General features: G+C 45.3%; 1 protein-coding gene across 2 annotated transcripts in view; it reads right to left on the bottom strand.

Moving 5' to 3' along the window:
• Positions 1-17737, bottom strand: part of LOC121545412 (slit homolog 3 protein) — a 194543-nt gene that overhangs the window by 81251 nt on the left and 95555 nt on the right. The gene's annotated exons all lie outside the window — the stretch shown is intronic.

The following is a 17737-nucleotide window of genomic DNA, read 5'->3' as shown; positions in this document are numbered from 1 at the left end:
CACTCACTCACTCACTCACTCACTCATTCTCTCACTCACTCACTCACTCACTCACTTATTCACTCACTCACTCACTCACTCATTCGCTCACTCACTCACTCACTCACTCAGCAGGATCAATAAGTTAACTCCAAACACAATGGTCGGCCTAACCTAACCTCTCTCCTTCCTCCTTCTGGCAGCCTATAATTATGAATTAATCAGAGTATTGCCAGCAATTTCCTCTCAGGATATTACAATAACACCATTAATTGGGTACCCCGTTTCGTCCCCCATTCAATTACAATTGGGTGTATGTTATTAAATGGGAGCCCCAAAAAGTTTTATTAGTGCCAGAAATCTTTAATTACTGTGTTGTAATATGCGGCTTCAACCTGTGTCCAGCTTTATTGTTCCTGACGTTTTCAATAGCCTTGCATTCTTTGGCCAGGGCCTTTGTTTGAAAAGAGATTTCTCAAGTACCTCCTTGAGTTGATATGAACAGCATGGGGTTTTGTGTATCCTTGACTCAAACTATGTGCAAAGAAGGCAAACATTTGAACGAGCGTAACTCATAATACGTCACTTTAACATGCAGCACAGATGGAAAATGTATTTCGTGTTTATACCTCCGACACATTGGGTAAGAATACATTTCTCGTCCGACTGCTTTACCCATTGCTCTCACTCTGACGTCGATGGCATAAATGCAAAACTGATAGAAAATGGTTTATTTTGTATTTTCTTTCTCCTATTTTTATTATTATTTTAGTCTGTTTTGTTTAAATGTTTCATGAATGGTGAGTCTCAGGTCCATTATGTCCTTTGTGTGCTACAGAGAGTGAGAGCCTACGGCTTTATATAGGACTTCCAGTGCTAATAAATGTTTTATTGTTTTGTTTACTCGGCTGTGTTTTCTCCATCCTACAGAAAAAAAGGAAATCATCCAAGCTAAATATGAGCCATTATGAAATACAATCTCTCGGTTTTGAGCAACCTCAAACTCTCACACACACATGCGGAGTGGATTGGATGGGGAAGCGCAATCAACAATATGCTGCCATATAAAGTATGAAAAAAAAAAAAAATGTATGCACTCACTAACTGTAAGTCGCTCTGGATAAGAGCGTCTGCTAAATTTAAAATATAAATGTGGCATATGTCACAACTTTGGAGGACATCATAAGTTCTCCCCAAAACACCACAGCAACATGTAAATTATGATGTAAATCATGTAGAGGAGAAGATCTGTAATTAATGTAATATAATAACATATTTTATCTTCTGCTATCTGTTGAGCAGATATAGGCCTTGCCTACTTAATCTCATTACTAATGTTATTTGATATTGGTGAGATACTGCTATTAATAATATGTGATGAACATCTGCCCACCAATCCTTATTGAGCAGCACATTACACACTGTTCTTGGCAGGTCATGTTGCTTTGCTACATGGTGTATGGATCCTTTGTCTGTATCCTCAGTGTCTCATGTTATTTTAGGTGAGTCAGATCTCCACCTTCAAAGAGACGATACTATCATCTGGCTGAAATTGGCTTCCCGCCTCGCAGTTAAAAGGACACACAGACAACAAACAGTGTAATATCCACACTACCCACCCAAACACACATGCGTGCGGAAACACACACAAAACAAACAGAACACACACATCCAAAAACACAAGCAAACACAAACACACACACACACATTTTTGTGTGGGGGAGGAGAGAGGGAGGGAGTGCATCGGTCTCCTGACACTGACAATCTGCTTGCAAATTTCATTAACTTCCTTTTCCTTTCACCCTCCTCTTTCTGACTCACAGGATGGCTGCTATAAATCTCCTATTGATTCCATTAAAGCCTTACATGTCCAGACAAGCTGGCAGCACCAAAACATATTACTGATAAAAGCCTAGCAACACACTCAAGGATATCTTGCGCACACTGCAAGGAGGAGCCGTCCTCGTAGCGGGCAAACACACTGCATAAACACAAAGTGAGAAAGACGTTAGGGATTTACTGGTAAATGTGATCCAAGTTTAATCAGTTCCATTTTCTCAACAGACGCTGAAAAACTATGAATGGCATGGCGACACAATTCGGTTTCTATTTCTAGTTATCCTGGCCTCTCCCTTTACAGAAGATAAGAGGGAAAGTGAAAGAGGGACAGTGAGATGAGGAAAAGCACCATTTCAATTTAAATGGAAATAAATTGAAAGTGGAAAACAGCTCAAAACCTCAATCATCATCAACACGCTTGTCCCAATCATATTGTTTACTACCGTAGTCAAAACAGACATCTGTCCCTCTTCATAACCCTTATTAACAGCATGCTGCCATAAAGAGAGGATGTATACACTCAGCTGTTGATTCTATACCGCTGACTGGTCTGCTACCTGCCTATCTAGGGTACCTATCAAACAGAACAGAACAGGAGTGGTGTGCTGTGCTGTCCAGGGCTTGTTGCTCTCGGCAGGGCTATTATCTGCATGCCAAATGTAATTTCCAGCTAGGCTCGTCAGTGGCTTTCTGCTGCCTGCAAGCCACACAAACACCATACACATCCTGATCCAGACCACCACCACCCCAACCCAGCCAGCCCCTGACCAGTCCAGTCCAGGCCCAGACCTCCTCCCTGGGCACAATCAGTGGCTACGTCCCAAATGGCACCCTATTCCCTGTACCCATAGTGCTCTGGTCAAAAGTAGTGCACTCTATAGAGAATAGGGTGCCATTTGGGATACATCCAGTGACCTACTGTACCAGTGCAGCAGCAGGAGGAGGAACGATGGGAGATGAGGATGAGACCAAAGGCTCCCTCCCAGCTATTTCTGTCTCTGATATTAGATTACATTATTCATTTGAAATAAATGACACTAACCAGGTCAACCCCCAATGCTTTTATATTACATTTACCCCCTCCTCCCTTATACACACAGCTCCAGGGAGGACGGACAGTTCAACATGTGAACCTAGAGTGGCGGGAATGGAATGGAGTGGAAGACACTGCAGGGCTCGTTAGTGTTTATCACAACACTCTGACTGGTGTCCTCCGTCACCGCTCTTTCCTCTCAGGGAAACATGAACCCCGAGCTCTGTAACATGAGAAGCCATTATATTATTACATACACTGAGTGTACAAACATTAGGAACAGCATCCTGGCCCATGTTGACTCCAATGCTTACCACAGTTGTGTCAAACTGTTGATCGTGAAAAACCCAGCAGCATTGCAGTTCTTGACACACTCAAACTGGTGCACCTGGCACCTACTACCATATCCCGTTCAAAGGCACTTAAATATTTTATCTTGCTCATTCACCCTCTGAATGGAACATATACACAATCCATGTCTCAATTTAACCTGTCTCCTCCCCTTCATCTACACTGGTTGAAGTGGATTTAATAAGTGACATCAATAAGGGATCATAGCTTTCACCTGGATTCACCTGGTCAGTCTATGTCATGTCATGTTCCTAATGTTTTGTACACTCAGTGTATATTACCCATGCAGGCTCGTTTGGCCCCAGGTTGATTGGGGCGGGGAGAGTATATGTATCAGGGAGGCATATTTGTTTGATTTCACATATCCGTGATGTCGGGAGACATTACTGGTGGCTGGCACTAGCGAGAGCTGACAGGGTTAAGACAGCGTCTAGGCGCCTGCCAGGCCGCCGCTCCCCTCAGACGCCCAGCCCGCCAAGCCTAGACCCAACGATGCTGCCTGCCTTATGAGACGCACATTTCTCTTTTCTTTCATTTCTTTCATTAGAGAAAGAACAGCCATAACGGGGTAGAGAGAGGACCCCAGAGGGGCTGGGGATGGGGGAGCGTTTTGTTTTATGAAACCCGAGACGTCTTCAATGGCTGAGTCGGCTGACTCCGTGCAACTGCGGGCTCTGCCAGGTCCGTTTCCATTAGGGTACTTTGCTCTCCGAGCCATATCGCCAATGAGGTGTGCTCTCTTGTGTCACAATCCCCATTTTCTACTGTTATAAGAGGCAGGCTCTCTCTCTCTGGGGAGATGTAACATTATTCAATATAGATATATAAAGAGTATAATAAATATTGATCAGTGGGTGGCTCATATTTCAGTGTTTTACAACCAGGGTAATGGTGATGATGGGGTAGAGAGAGGAGTAGTGTGTTCTCTCTATGCTACAGTAGTGTGCTCCGACTGCAGTGAATGACTGGGGAGTTTCAGTATTGGTTTACAGACACCTTTAAAAATGGAGACAAATTAAAATGCTATGGATTTCTCCCCTCCTCCAAAGGCTTTAAAGTCTAATTGGCTTTCAGGACGACAGTAGCTCTTAATTAGGTTTGAGCATGAAGGAGCGTTTTCATGGGGATGATGGGATGGGGCCGGGCAGGCGGAAGGGTGGATGGACTGTGTGATGGGGAGCTACTATGGTCAGATGGATGCCTCTTAGTTTCAGCATGGAGCTCGGTCTGGACATCCGTCTTTCACACAAAGACGCAAGCCTGGAAGACCCGATAAGGCCATTCACTCTCTAGTCTATCCAGTCATTCGGCTTGGATTGTGGTTTCCCACTTTACTTTTACACTGAAATCTATCTCTTAAACAGAGGGGGCCTCATAGTTTAGAGATTATGTACATGAAGAAGATGGCAAAGTCCCAGGCAGGAACCACACGACACACTGGGTTTGGGCACGTAGATCAATGCCTCATAACTAACATCTAGCTGGATCATCACATTACTGAATGTCTCTTTATCCGCCGATGGAGATTTTGTCTTGAGGTCGGCATGTCTGGCAGAAGGAATAGAGAGGTTGACTGTTACTATTTTTAAAGAATTTAAAGAATATTAGGATATGTTTGAGGCTGTATTATAAGCACAAAGGGATGGGAAGGATGGAAGGAGCCATATGCATGCAAATGTAAAGTACATGTACTTGTAGCTTTAACATTTGCGCCCTCCATACTTAACCCTCCACTGCGGTGAGGACAATGACAACCCAGGCTATTGAGATTATACTAGCAATGTGGAATTGGGTTAATTAAAAAACAAGCTTGTGAGTGCAGGTGTGTGTGATTGTGTGTGTGTTTGTGACATAGAGAGAGAGAGAGAGAAAGCAAAGGACATGAAAGTTGGGGCATCCGTGCCGGCTGATCATCCTTGGCAGGCCTCTGTCCTCGGCTTTGAATTCAGCTCCAGCCGTTTAACTCCTCTGCCTTTACATCTACCCCAAAGACTTCTTGATTTAATTATCTCGCTGCCTTATGAATACAAATATTCCACTATTGATCATCCTGGCTGAGAGCTGACGCAGGCTAAAGTGGGACAGCTATTCGGTTCATTACACCGCCACCGTCGTCCTCCATCTCAATCTTTTTCTGACATATAATTTTTGAAAAAGAGGAAGCTTTTAAATCATCGTAAATGGTCTCAAACACTCCCTCGGGTGCTCCGAGCTCTCTGCTTAAGATTTCAAATTCCTTTGCTGCCTCCCAAGAAAGATCGGGTATATGGAAATTATAAATGGAAATAGTTTTTTCCCCCTTGTAAGTATCTATTATGTATCGTCAATACTTTAATTAAATTGGACAGCTTAATGTGATTTATCCTGATCCATACCCTTTATGGTTATAAAAGCCTTTTTGGCTCTGGCCCCAAAAAACGTCAAACAAATTTAGTTGAGTTACTAGAGAGAAAAAAAACAGAAATAGTTGGAGAGGTTGGACACACTGGGCCATTTGTTATTGGTTCATTCACTTTAATTCCTTGTGTGCCACTTGCTTTCATTCTCTTTCTTCTTCATCTTCTTCTTCGGGACGGAGGATTAACGATAGATCAGGCTTTTAGGAACATTTATAGTTGCAATAAATTGTCAGTTGTAAGGGATGACGAGTGCGCATGAGGACGGCAGATCTGTTTGTCTGTTACACCAAAGTGATTGGGGAGATGCCCCTGCATTGGCATTTGGGAGGGGATAGACACAACATGGCTGACCATTGGAAAAGGAGTGAACCCCTTACCCCACTAAAACGGGAACATGTGAGGAGAAGATGGCTTTGCTAATCAGATAATGGGATTGAAGGGCTCTTTAGATGAGTGGAAAGGGAGGGCTGGTGAAACAGCTGACTCCATGGTTTTCTCTTTATATGTATCTGGGGAGCCTTCAGCACCCATAAATAATACTGAACAGATTAGTAGATTGGGTCTGGGTGTGTGTGTGTGTATGTTATGTGTGTGTGTGTATGTGTATATGTATGTATGTATGTTATGTGTGTGTGTGTGTGTGTGTGTGTGTGTGTGTGTGTGTGTGTGTGTGTGTGTGTGTGTGTGTGTGTGTGTGTGTGCATGCGTGGGTGTATGTGTGTGTGTGTGGTGGGTGGTTGGGGGGGACGGATCTAGAGAGACAGGAAGGGCAGTAGAAGTTCTAATCCATGGAGATCCTATTAAATTATTCTAATTCCTAATTCTATGTTCTAATCCATCTCACTGCAGGTCAGGGTTGCCACGGAGACCAAGTGCCATGCTGCTGGAGGTTCAATTAACTTAGAGGAGAGGAGAGTGGTGCAGGTGCTGCCGCTACTCCTCCCGGGGAGTACATTGTGTGGCTGAGAGAGATAGTAGTTGGTGTGTGTTTGTCTGTGTGTATGTCAGTGGAGGCTGCTGAGGGGAGGACGGCTGGAACAGAGCAAATGGAATGGCATCAAACACACTGAAAACATGTGTTTGATGTATTTGATACCATTCCACTCATTCCACTCCAGCCATTACCACTAGCCCGTTCTCCCCAATTAAGGTGCCACCAACCTCCTATGGTGTGTGTGTTTGCGTGTGTGTGTGTGTGTCTGTACTGTATGTGAGTGAGTGTGAGTGCGTCTGTAAGCTGGTGCTTTTGTTAACTTTAAAATATTTTAAAAGCATCCACACATCATCAATTACATTAACTTTTTTATGTTTGCAAACATGTCACACACAGCCTGCTGTAGGTAGTGGATTATGTGAGGAGTCTGTGTCTTGGCCACAACACTCCCAAAGGCCGTTAGTCCTACACTACAGTACTGTACCCAGATCAGATCTGAAGCCCAGATACACATGGTGATATAGAGCATAGTGCTGAGCGATTAACCAAGATTGTTGGTTCAATTACTTGAATTCCATTTAGTTTGGTTATTTTCTGAGCTTAACGCGAGAGAAATCAAATCATTCATGAGAGAAATCAAGTCAATAATTATGTGGGACGCTGGGCTGAAGCAAATATTCAACCTAGTTCAGCGCAGAAACGTGGTAATGAACTACAATGACCATAATCCATTGCACCTGATTTTTCAGGCTCAGAGATGTATACACTTTTACGCCTGCTACGTTAGGTTAGATACACACAGACCGCATGAGAGAGGAATGTACACAACACAACAACTAGAGAGAGAGGGGGATAGAGACAGTTCGTGAAAGTATGCCTTAGCTACTTTGAAGAACTAGTAAAATGTTTTTGTCAGACAGCTCTGCAGCATGCTTAGGCAGGCTAGCCTAGCTAAATAGGATGACTAAAGACAGTACAGTATGGGGAGCACAGAGATAACGTTGTCTGGCTGTTTGGATACTTCCTGAGCAGAGATGAAATGATGACTTTAAGGAATGAAAAATAATAATGTCATCAAATAAAAACTAAATAATATATATAACTGAAACATTGTATTATTTCATAGTAATTTCCAATTTTTCTATTGATGTCAACCCAATGTGGACCTGACAGAGAATATGGAATTACTTCAATGTTTTGGCAATTGAATGCTCACTATGTTTGGCTTTGGAACTTCAATTGAAAAGCTCTAAAATCAAGCAAAAAAAAAAAAAAAACTGAAATTGAAAACCGTACGCTAACCGCTCAGCACTAATAGAGCAGTGTGTATCTATAGCATTGACTGTTTACATACAGTTCAATTCAATCTGTCTACTGTGAACACACACCGCATCAAAACCTATTGCCACCGTCACCATTTCAATGTCTCACCAACTCCCGCTGTCCTGCCTGTAAACCCATTGTGACTCAAACTGGTCACCGGGCAGGATTCAAAGACACTAACAGCCTTTGAAGGGTGTTTTCCTCATTGTAGGCCATCTCTATAAGAGTGATACACAGTGTATTGTTGGAGAAGCAACAGATCATTCTGAATCGTTGAATGATCCCAATGAGTATAGTCAAACACTAAATATGTCTCAAAGAAGCTCTGTTTCACCCTTACTGTCATTTATTAACATATCTGACCATATTTCATTCAATATAATACATTATGCTCCTGGTTGAAGACAGGTCGATGGAGGGAGGGAGGGATGGATAGAGGGAGGGAGGGAGGGAGGGAGGGAGGGAGGGAGGGAGGGAGGGAGGGAGGGAGGGAGGGAGGGAGGGAGGGAGGGAGGGAGGGAGGGATGGAGGGCTGTTTTTGTTTTTTCTTGGTCGTCTAAACCCCCCTAATCTCTTTATAATTACCATAATCCCGTTAGCTGCAGCGAGTGGCTAATGTCAAGGCTAACTGGATAAGAATCCAGGCTGGTCCAGGCAGCGCTCTCTGGCCTTCCTTACTCACACTGAGGCTGAGTCCCAAGTGGCACTCTATTCCCTACATTGTGCACTACTACTGCACTCTGGTCAAAAGTAGTGGACTGTATGCACTCAGCTAACTATTTAGCCACCGGGTTAGCTGTTCAGGCCAAATTGGAGGTGTTTGGATCCAGAAGCACAGTGCAGGTAAACATTGCAGAATATCTCAGTTTTGTGGTCTCTCTCATTTAGAATTCATGAATTCATAGAATTTACTCAAGATTCTAGTTTACAACTAGTAATTACACATACAGTTTGCATGAATGCACTATGTGAGACGTTTTAATAGCTGTAATCGAAACGGCTGATCAGCATCATTGTTTTAACAGGAAGGAATAAAATAATACATAATATACACTGAGTGTACAAAACATTAGGAACACCTTCCTAATGGAGCATGGACTCTACAAGGTGTTGAAAGCGTTCCACAGGGATGTTGGCCCATGCTTGACTCCAATGCTTCCCACAGTTGTGTCAAGTTGGCTGGATGACTTTTGGGTGGAGGACCATTCTTGATACACACGGGAAACTGTTGAGCTTGAAAATCCCAGCAGCGTTACAGTTCTAGACACAAACTGGTGCGCCTGGCACCTACTACCATACCATGTTCAAAGGCACTTCAATCTTCTGTCTTGCCAATTCACCCTCTGAATGGCACACATACACAATCCATGTCTCAAGGCTTAAAAATCCTTCTTTAACCTGTCTCCTACCCTTCATCTACACTGATTGAAGTGGATTTAACAAGTGACATCAATAAGGGATCATAGCTTTCACCTGGATTCACCTGGTCAGTCTATGTCATGGAAAGAGCAGGTGTTCTTAATGTTTTGTACACCCAGTGTATATTTGATGATCACAAATGAAGAGAACCGTACAATAGATGTGATTCATTCATTCACGTCCCATTGCTCAACTGTCCATCAACAACATTGATTTCATTCTACCCAGACCGTTTAAAAACTCTATTCAGGCTATTGTCCCACGGAGGTAAAGAGTGATGTAGAGAGAACATTAAAATATGAAAATCACTCCTTCACCAGGGACAAAAATCAACATGGACAAGAGTGAATTATTTTCATATCCAATCATGTAATATCACAAATCACAGTTTTTTTCTAATTCATGGTGGTTCGCTGGGAGAGCATATGGTGCGGAGGAGAGATGATTTAGTAGAAATTCGAGCTGTTAAAACCACAGTGCCCAGGAGAATTAGACCTAAATCTAATAACAGAGATATGGAGAGAAAGAGAGGGGGGGTGATAGAGATAGAGAGGGGAGTGAGAGAAAGAGATGCGAGGAGAGAGAGAGCGAAAGACAGAAAGAGAGAAAAAGAGAGAAAAAAATAATGAAAGAAAGAGAGGAACGAGGGGATTGAGTAGGTAGAAAGGAGGGAGTCAGGGATCTTTAGAAAGGTCATAGAGGAAGGTGAGGACAGCAGCAGAGGTCCAGTGAGAAGTTGAGTTTCCTGCAGGAAGGCTGTGTTGTTTCTCCCTTTGCACCTTAATTATCCATGTGATTCTAGCAGGGTCAACACCATTCCACCAGCCTGGTCATTAACATGTAACATAACCTGAGAACCAATGAAAATGTATGCACTCACTACTGTAAATCGCTCTGGATGAGAGCGTCTGCTAAATGACAAAAATGTAAAAAATGTAAATGTAAGATGTTAATTGCAACCAGATAAGGGGAAAGGAAAGGAGAAATGCTACAACAACCTGGAGAGAGAGACTGAGAGAGCATGGGGCCCCCAGGGACCCCAATCAGTACACAGCTCTGTTATCACATGGGGGGGGGGTGGGGGTGGGGGGACAAAGCCACACAACCCCAACATGCTAAACTAGAAGCCCCTGCTCTTTTCCCTCTTTCCCACAACCACCACCCATATGTACTACTGCCTTTGTACAGAAATACACAAACAGCTGACGGCTCCCATTGGTGGATAATTGCCCAAAACCTGTTAATGTGAAAGAGAAGAACAACAATAAGCTTTACAAGGCTACGCTGCTAATTTCGTTCTCCAAGTCTTACCTCACGTCTTTCAACCACCACCGACCGCACACCGCACACCAAATCCCAAAATAAAAAAATCTTTAGACATCATTCTAGTTCATTATGACTAGTTAGAAAGACATTTCCCGATCAAGTTGTGAGATATTACTCCACATAGTGCAATTTAGAACATTGTGATTAGATACAAGCTAGACAAAGAAACGTTGGCTAATTGTTGAACTATTAGGTTACAGTAAGATGATACTCTGCCGCACCAGTCTAGTGTCACATTAACACAGCCACCCAGCCAGCCAACGAACGAGAGAGAGAGAAAGAGAGAGAGAGAGAAAGAGAGAGAAAGGGAAGAGAGAAAAAGAGAGAGAAAGAGAGAGAGAGGGAAGAGAGAAAGAGAGAGAGGACAGAAGCCACTGACGCTGCCTGTACAGGCCAGTTCATCCACAAGATGGAGCTCCATGGCTTCTCTCTCGCTCTCTCTTTCCTCCCGCCCCAGCCTCACAATCAATAACTTCATCTGTTTATGGGATGGGTGGCAGAGTAAAGTATGTATTCAAGGGGGAGGTAGACTACATTCTAGGCCCTGTGCATTGGGAGCCATAATATTTCTCCACATGTTTAGATGTGAGCACATGAACACAGCAGAGGGCCTCAGAGAAGGGTGGCAATTATGATGCCCTCACTAGTATCTGTATTATACTGAGAGCCCTGACTGACTGACTGGCTGACTGGCTGACTAGCTGACTGACTGACTGGCTGGCTGACTGACTGAATGGTTGACTGTTCTGGAACAGCTCTCACAACCACAGATGCAAACCCAAACCCAAACCCAAGGCAAGCAAGGTCGGCTGCACCGGCCAAGCTTTAAATGACTAGTGACGGTAAAAATAGGTTAAATATAGTCCCAGAGGGACATCAGGACACGTCCTTACCAAGCTTATGGGAAATGGTTGGGCGAAAGAGGTGTAGCCTTGTAGGAGTTTGTACTGTACTATTGAAAACTCAGAACCTTTTGGCTGAAGTTGGTGCATTGGCAGTGGGTTATGAGGCTAGAGCCAGGAGTCTCTCGGGTTCTATTAACGGAACTACAGTACAGTATGTTGTCTGCCCTGTCGGTAGGGCTGGCTGGGATGGAGGACAGAGGAGAGGGCACTCATGACCCACCATGGGAGCACAGATGGACAGACAGACGGACAGACAGAAAGATAGACAGATAGACCGACAGGTGGGCTGTCCTCTCCTCTGTACCCCCAGAGCTCAGTGGAAACAGATTAGTCTCTGTATGTGTCCCAAATGGCACCATATTCACTCTTTAGTGGACTATCTTTGACCAGGTCCCATAGAGCTCTGGTCAAAAGTAGTGCACAATGTAAGGAAAGGGGTGCCATTTGGGACTCTTGACTCCACACCTGTGTGCTTCTGATGGGCAGGGCGGGCAGGTGGGAAGCTAATAGGATCACAGCAGGGAGAAGAGGAGAGGTGGAGTGGGTCTTTGGCTGAAACAGTCCTCTTACTTCCTCCATGTAGAGATAAAAGTACGAGGCAGCGCCCGTTGGAAATAAGATCTCAGCAGGGAAGGTAACACTGAACATCACCGGGCCTGAAGTTAAAACCCCTGACTAGATTGCCTCCATGATATCTGGTGTGTGGGAGCAAGCCATGTAACATTAGGCCACTGTGTTCCACTGAGAGGTAAACACTGCTCATAACAGAAACACAGCTCAATGGAGATGGCTATCTCACAGGGAGATGGATGCAGAGCTGTGTGGCTGGTGCATTCATCTTGTCCATTGACACCAAAAGAGAATGTCAAGGCAACACGGTATGTACACTGTGCTTTGTCCCATCACAGTGAACTCCTCATACATCAACGTTCGCCATCAAGTTGCCTGGTTCCCCTGTGTGTGGAAACAGCTTCCTGGAATCAAGAGTGAAATTGAATTTATTGGAAGTCCCTTCCTTAATCAAATCAGTGGCCGTGGCACTTGTGGCACGGGCCGGCTGGGTGGCAGTTTCCTGTAGGAAATGGGGTGGTGTGTAAACATACTAACAACAACCCTATCCCCCCCTTCCACACGCACACACACACACACAGACACACACACACCCACACAAACACACACACACACACAAACACATCCAATCACCCCTCCCTCACCGAGCCAAGATACCAGTCCTAGGGGAGAGGAAATCCAATTGCAATCCACACCTAGTCACGATGCATTATGGGTCCAGTTCCTCCCTGCCTGCCGGGGCGGTCTGTGTTTAGACTGCTGATCATAATCACCATCAACTCATTCACATCTCATCTGACTGGGGCAACAGGCCAGGGGTCCGCACGGCTGACCGCTGCACTCAGCTAACACACCTCTGACCATTACGCCATTACCACTGGCCACTTAACTTAACACAACCTACTCTCTTCCCTTGGCTAGGCTCACAGTGGCAGTGTTACTCTGTTACGCCCCACCACTGCATCCATATCGCTTCCTCTCATTTGAACAAAACACGTTCTGCACAAACCCAACATTTCCTGCGCGGCTCACCAGGCTCGGCCATCTTGATTCTTTTTTTTCCCCTTTCCTACTTTTTCCTCTATCTCTGGTTGTGCAGATACACTATGGAGCAGTACGCCCTTCTCATTGTCATGTTTGTTTTGAAAGTGTCACTCAGGGGCCAGGGGTATCACTTTCCAACTCAACACATTCCAACAATAACTCTGCCCGATTCCATTTCTATCGCCTTAAGAGGCCAAGAATATTGAACGCGGAGAAAGTTTACACTACATATTTTCCCTCCGACGGCTAAACTTATAAACGTGGAGAATATACATGTGGCGCCCTGGGCATTTAGGCATTGATCAAATATACAGCCTGTGTTATGCTTATTTCCCTGGTGGAGTCAGACAGACGTGTTAGGGGCAGCTCAGAGCAGCTGTGGAGTGTGTGTGTGTGTGTTATTTTGGCTGGAGGTACTGCACTTATATCTTACTGGGAGGCCTAGGGAAGCCATCCATTAATGTCCCTCTGATGGGAATGAAATGGAGGGCTTTTCACGTGGAAGGAAATAAGTAGCTCTCCGTCATAGGTTATTTATACCTGATTAAGGCCTCTTGGGTCATAAATCACAACTAAATGGTAAGTTGTTACCCAATAAACTAATGATGTGGTCAAAGGTATTCTGTGTTACGTCTTGGCGGGTTGCACCCTTTCAGTTCATTCTCAAGGCCACTGCAGACAGACAGAGTGGTGAGGTGGCATTGGAGGGGAACATACTGTATAGGTTAACGCAACGCAGAGGAGGGAGGCTGAAGGCTTCGAGGCTAAGCAGCACAATGCTGTAAGAAGGAGGGAGGGAGGGAGGGAGGGAGGGAGGGAGGGAGGGAGGGAGGGAGGGAGGGAGGGAGGGAGGGAGGGGGGAGGGAGGGGGGGAAGGTTAAATGACCCTCATGATGGAGTACAGCTCTGTTCGCAAGTCAGGGTCCCATTTCACAGCATGGAGCCAGCTTAGTTTCGCTGCATGTGTGTGGGTTTCTATGTTTCTGTTCATGTGTGTTCAGGGGGAAAGGTGGTGGTTACTGTGTCCCTGCAGTCCAAACCAACCGTCCATGTTCCCCTACTCCTATATATAATGGAATGTTCCAGACCTAACCAGAGAAGGTGCAGGCTACAGATGACCTCTAGCACTGGCAAGATGATCTCATTGATTATGACATCATGGGGCAGGTTGATTTATAAGGGCTCTCGGATGAGGCCATATTTAAATAAACATTGGCATCCTTTCCCAAGGTAGAGAAATGGTCCCTCTGGGGTCTTATCCAGGGGCTGCTGGGGGAAAGTGAGAAGGGGAAGGGGGGTAATCACATGTGTGCTTGGAGGGGAATGAATCAATGGCCTCCCCCTTTTATGCCATTGATAAAATATTTACATGAGAGGAACATCTCAGCTAAAGTGCAACGTAATGTTACTGTTGTATGGAATAGATGAGGCTCAATGTCTCTCTGGAGACGGCCATGAAAATTACAGTAAAAACAACAGCCACCAGGCAGATAGAGAGGAGTGGTAAAGCCAATGCTAAATGGGTTGTCCACCCTTGTTAACACCCGAGCCCTGGCCTGAAATTGAGTTCAGCTGCGGCGTGGCATTACGGAGTGTTTTACGTGCTGCATCATAAATCCACAGGTTCACGCTGGCTCGGGACCCTTAGGCCACATTTCCACCTTCCTCACACTATTAGCAGACACATATTTCTGCCTTTTCCGGGGGCACCGAGGTACGGGGGTAAGGTAGAGGCTGGGGAGTTGGGGACTGAGCAGGAATGTTAGCACAAGTGTCCCCTTCACAGATATATTAACGGGCTAATGAATGAAACTCTCCTCGTGTTCCAGCTAGGAGGGCTTTTGTCTTTTCACTACTATTAGATTTTTTTTTACTGAAGGACATCTGGTCACGCTGTGGGTGTATCTGGGTACAGGTGGGGGGGCGGGGGGTGGTATGGGGTGAAGTTTTATATAAGCTTTCTCACGGCGAGTCGCGCAAATATGGGAATTAAGTTAATCATGCCTCCAAGGCCTGACTTTTACAGAGTACAACTGAGGGGCAGTGATTACGCTGCTATGGAAAATGGGCTCGGTGGGCTCTGTCAGTCTGCTAAGGGGAACAGGCCTGTTCTCCACTCCTACTTCCCTGCAGTGGGCGGTATGTATATAAAATGAGAGAGATGTTGGAGAAGACGTGGAAGAAGCTCTAAACACACTAAACATAAAAACACAACCCAGAAGTGGGGAAATACACCATTGGGCCTGCTGCATCTAGGAGAGAATGATTCAGAGATGTAGGCTGGTTGGCGCTGGAGCCCCCTGATTGGGGATTTCTATTGCCGCCTCCCAACAGGATTGGTTGGGTTTGGAACACATCGCAACGTTCTCTACCTGGCTCGGCCTGTAGCCTGTACTGAGCTGATGAGCTGAGTGTTGTGCTAGCTTTGCTGCTGGCGGTGGATGAAAGTCAAGGTTATCAGGTGATCAGGATAGCAGCCACTAACACCTCGCTGCTCTGACTGCATCTTCCTCCCGCCTGGTGGGGGGGCGATCTGTTCTGCTCCACACACAGACTGACAGCCCTGTGCTGTATTAGCACTAGCGTGTCCATCCACCACAGCCACAGGAAAATTCTGTAACTGTGCTTCTGCTCCCCTCACCCTGGGGATTCCCCTGCTTAGAACACTACAGCAGCACCCAACATTGCTGCCTGGCTGCCATCTGTATGCCAGCACAGGGGCAGATCAGGCGGAGCCTGGCACGGCAGTAAAATACAGTAAGTGCCTCTTTCTGGTGGTTTAGAGAGAAAACAGGTTCTAAACCTCCCCAGAGAAACCCTCCTACTGTAACTACTCCTTCAACCTGCGTGCAATCATCATCAGACCCTCTCACAACATTAGGCCATTCATGCCTTGCAAACTCTGGTCACCCTGTAGGGGGTGGGCGGGTGGGTCTGGGGGGGATCCACCATTCCAGCCCTGCCTCTTTCCCATCCTGCCTCTGAGTGGTGGAACGAGCTCCCCAGCCATCATAGTTAAAACAGCAGAGCACTTGGCTATCCTCTTTATATGAAGTCAGAGTAGGTTATTCTTCTAGCAGTAAGAAAACTGGCAAAATACTGTCCATCCGTTTACACAATATGATTTGCAGTTTTGTTAACTTTAATTATGCGCAAAACATTTTTTTTTTTACAAGCCTCAGTCTAAGCCAAGTCAACAAAGTCCAAGCCAATAAGTGGACTCCCACCGCACATTCAACGCGCATGCCCATCCTAGTAAATTAAGTGCATTTTCTGAAGTGACAGAATTTGGCATCCATTTTCAGCACACACATCCCTGGTTCCTGAGTAGACTGCTAACGGGGGTGAAAGACTAGGATCGTCTGTAGTGGCTCCAGGACCTTGCAGTACCAGGCGCTACTAGGCCAGATGGCTTTGCTGAGTTTTGCTAACAAAGTCATTAAAATGCATTTCATTTACATTTTGGCCAAGACAAATCTCCCCTCCAAGGCACGGCTCCTCATCCTCACACAGGCACAGCCTACAGCTCCCACACAGAGACAGAGACAGGCAGAGGGCATGGCAGAGCTGGGGAAGTGAGGGTACGGTACTGTGACAGAGGCTGCCTCCAAAATGGCATCCTATTCGCTATATTGTGTACTACTTTTGACCAGGGCCCATAGAGTATAGTCGGGTATAGGAGTCCACTATATGGAGATTAGGGTGCCATCTCAGATGCAGTCAGGAAAACACCCAAGCACTACTCTAGAACTCTGGAAGCAGCATGGCCTCCTGGAGCCGCTGTGTGGGAAAACTGAGCTATGTTTGCAGTTAGGGAGAGATGACAGACAGAGAGGAGCTGGAGAGGAACCCCTTCTCCTCCTCTGACAAAATAAGAAAATGGTTGTTTTCTCTCCCTCCCTCCCCTGCTGGTTCCTCAACCACAGCCCTGCAAGTTAACATCAAATTCAGCCAAGAGTATTTCACCAAACTGTTTACATGCTAGGAACATCACCACCAGAAAGAGCTACTGCAGTTCATTCTGGAAAAATATCCCCTTCCAATTTGACAAGATACTACTACAGCTCTGAGCTCTGCATACGGTGCATTCGGAAAGTATTCAGATCCCTTGACATTTTCCACATTTTGTTACATTACAGCCTTATTCTAAAATTGATTAAATATACATATTTCCTCATCAATCTACACACAATACCCCATAATGACGAAGTGAAAACAGGTTTTTAGAAATAGCTTATTTACATAAGTGTTCAGACCCTTTGCTATGAGACTCAAAATTGAGCTCAGGTGCATCCTGTTTCCATTGATCATCCTTAAGATGTTTCTACAACTTGATTGGAGTCCACCTTTGGTAAATTAAATTGATTGGACATGATTTGGAAAGGCACACACCTGTCTATATAAGGTCCCACCAGTTGACAGTGCATGTCAGAGCAAAAACCAAACTATGAGGTCGAAGGAATTGTCCGTAGAGCTCCGAGACAGGCACAGATCTGGGCATTGAAGGTCCCCAAGAACACAGTGGCCTCCATCATTCTCAAATGGAAGAAGTTTGGAACCAACAAGAGTCTTCCTAAAGCCTGCTGCCTGGCAAAACTGAACAATCGGGGGAGAA

Source organism: Coregonus clupeaformis, chromosome 3 (genome assembly GCF_020615455.1).
Source record: "Coregonus clupeaformis isolate EN_2021a chromosome 3, ASM2061545v1, whole genome shotgun sequence".
NCBI lineage: Eukaryota > Metazoa > Chordata > Actinopteri > Salmoniformes > Salmonidae > Coregonus > Coregonus clupeaformis.
Note: the sequence above shows the minus strand (reverse complement) of the source record. Positions and strands in the feature narration are given on the sequence as shown.